The sequence below is a fragment of the Lethenteron reissneri genome, chromosome 23 (assembly GCF_015708825.2).
Source record: "Lethenteron reissneri isolate LAM-NWPU_2019-01 chromosome 23, ASM1570882v1, whole genome shotgun sequence".
NCBI lineage: Eukaryota > Metazoa > Chordata > Hyperoartia > Petromyzontiformes > Petromyzontidae > Lethenteron > Lethenteron reissneri.
In genome coordinates, this window is record NC_083801.1 from 4,938,636 (window position 1) to 4,942,065 (window position 3,430).

The 3,430-nt window shown below is 61.8% G+C and overlaps 1 protein-coding gene across 3 annotated transcripts in view; it reads right to left on the reverse strand.

Moving 5' to 3' along the window:
* LOC133345871 (thyroid hormone receptor beta-A-like) overlaps nt 1–3,017 on the reverse strand; it is a 108,061-nt gene extending 105,044 nt beyond the window's left edge. For 2 of the 3 annotated variants that reach the window (XM_061556926.1, XM_061556927.1), the window contains exon 1: nt 2,735–3,017. The gene's annotated coding sequence lies outside the window, so the exon portion shown is untranslated. Of the gene's footprint in view, nt 1–2,137; nt 2,163–2,734 lie in introns of those variants that run through there. The other variant, XM_061556928.1, reaches the window with a different exon arrangement.
* Nucleotides 3,018–3,430: the final 413 nt, after the last annotated feature.

Below are 3,430 nucleotides of genomic sequence, written 5' to 3' on the forward strand. Positions count from 1 at the left end.
TTTTTGAAACGACCGCACGCAGTATGGACCTGAAAACTCAGTTTCCCTGCACACGAATAGGGGACAACCCGCATGGGTTGACAGGTATGGGACACACAGTTATAAGAAGTGGCCCTTAAACACCTCCAATCATCAGTCACTCTCTCACTCACCGTTCAGCTGCGTTGGCCCTGTCCGGGAATCGAACTCGGGATGCGTGCATGAGCAGTGCGCTAACCGCTGCGCCACCGCTCACTCTACCCCCCCCCCCCCCGTGCTGCTCAATATGTAGCTTCGCACGAGGTCGCTGCCCCCCCCCGTCCCTGTTACTGCTGATGATGCCCCTCGTCCACAATGTCCGTCATCCGCCACTGCCCCGACAACTTCACTTTGGCCTCGCACCGTGCACCACTCACTCACTCACCACCACTCACCACCACCACTCACCACCACTCGCTCACTCACCACCACTCGCTCACCACCACCACCACTCACCACCACCACTCACTCACCACCACCACTCACCACCACTCACTCACCACCACCACTCACTCACCACCACTCACCACCACCACTCACTCACCACCACTCATCCACACCACTCACCACCACCACTCACCACCACTCACCACCACCACTCGCTCACCACCACTCACCACCACCACTCACCACCACTCACCACCACCACCACTCACCACCACCACTCACTTACCACCACCACTCACTTACCACCACCACTCACCACTCACTCACCACCACCACTCACCACCACCACTCACCACCACCACCCACTCACCACCACCCACTCACCACCACTCACTCACCACCACTCACCACCACCCACTCACCACCACCACGCACCACCACCACCACGCACCACCACCACTCACTCACTCACCACCACCACTCACCACCACCACCACTCACCATCCACCACTCACCATCACTCACCACCACCACTCACCACCACCACTCACTACCACCACCACTCACTCACCACCACCACCACTCACTCACCACCACTCACTCACCACCACTCACCACCACCACTCACCACCACTCACCACCACCACTCACTCACCACCACCACTCACCACCACTCACCACTCACTCACCACCACCACTCGCCACTCACCACCACTCACTCACCACCACTCACTCACCACCACCACTCACCACCACACCTTCCAGGTACACTCACTCACCACCACCACTCACCACCACCACTCACTCACCACCACCACTCACCACCACCACCACTCACTCACCACCACCACTCACTCACCACCACCACTCACTCACCACCCACCACCACTCACCACCACCACACTCACCACCACCACCACTCACTCACCACCACCACCACTCACCACCACCACCACTCACTCACCACCACCACTCACTCACCACCACTCACTCACCACCACCACCACTCACTCACCACCACCACTCACTCACTCACCACCACCACCACTCACCACCACCACCACCACCACTCACCACCACCACCACTCACTCACCACCACTCACCACCACCACTCACTCACCACCACCACTCACTCACCACCACCACTCACCACCACTCACTCACCACCACCACTCACTCACCACCACCACTCACCAATCACCACCACTCACCACCACCACTCACTCACCACCACTCACTCACCACCACCACTCACCACCACCACCACCACTCACTCACCACCACCACTCACCACCACTCACTCACCACCACCACTCACCACCACTCACTCACTCACCACCACCCACCACCACCACTCACCACCACTCATTCACCACCACCACTCACCACCACCACTCACCACCACTCACTCACTCACCACCACCCACCACCACCACTCACCACCACTCATTCACCACCACCACTCACCACCACTCACCACCACCACCACCACTCACCACCACCACTCACCACCACTCACCACTCACTCACCACCACCACTCACCACCACCACTCACTCACCACCACTCACCACTCACTCACCACCACCACTCACCACCACCACCACCACTCACTCACCACCACTCACCACTCACTCACCACCACCACTCACCACCACCACTCACTCACCACCACCACTCACCACCACCACTCACCACCACCACTCACCACTCACTCACCACCACCACTCACCACCACTCCTCCTGGCCGCCGCCGCTCACCACCACCACTCACCACCACTCACTCACCACCACCACTCACCACCACCACCACTCACCACCACTCACCACCACCACTCACGACCACCACTCACCACCACTCCTCCCGGCCGCCGCCGCTCACCACCACCACTCACCACCACTCACCACCACCACCACTCACCACCACCACCACTACCACTCACCACCACCACTCACCACTCACTCACCACCACCACTCACCACCACCACTCACCACTCACTCACCACCACTCACCACCACCACTCACCACCACTCACCACCACCACTCACTCACCACCACTCACCACTCACTCACCACCACCACTCACCACCACCACTCACTCACCACCACCACTCACTCACCACCACTCACCACTCACTCACCACCACCACTCACCACCACCACTCACCACCACCACTCACCACCACCACTCACCACCACCACTCACCACCACCACTCACCACCACTCACTCACCACCACCACTCACCACCACCACTCACCACCACCACTCACTCACCACCACTCACCACCACTCACTCACCACCACCCACTCACCACCACCACTCACCACCACTTCTCCTGGCCGCCGCCGCCGCTCCCTGCGTCCGTAGCGCGGCCGGTCCCAGCTTCACGCGGGGCAGCAGCAGCAGCGAGAGTCGGTGCCGATGATGATGCTGCTGAGCCGCGTTAAGTTGAGAGCACGCCGAGTGGTGCCGCGACGATAATAGTAATAATCGCGATGCTGATGATGCTGAGAGTAAGATGTAACGAGCGAGCGAGAGAGAAATAAAACAATGTTTTAAAGGGACGACGACGACGACGATCTGCGTGCCCCAACCCCCCCCCGCCGCCACCGCCTCCTACAGCGCGCGCGGCTCGCCCACCTTGGCCGATGAGCCGCGCACTGCGCATGCGCGGGAGGGGGCGGGTGATCGGGAGGGGTGGGGGTGAGTGGGGGGGTCAGTTTAGGGGGGAGGGGCGGGTGAGCGGGAGGGGTGGGGGGAGGGTGAGTTTGGGGGGAGGGGCGGGTGAACTGGGGGGAGGGGCGGGTGAGTTTGGGGGGAGGGGCGGGTGAGTTTGGGGGGAGGAGACGGGTGAGTTTGGGGGGAGGGGCGGGTGAGTGGGGGGGTGAGTGGGGGGGGGAGTTGGGGGCAGGGGCGGGTGAGTTGGGGGGGAAGGGGCGGGTGAGTGGGGGGGGTGAGTGGGGGGAGGGGCGGGTGAGTTTGGGGGGAGGGGCGGGTGAGTTTGGGGGGAGGGGCGGGTG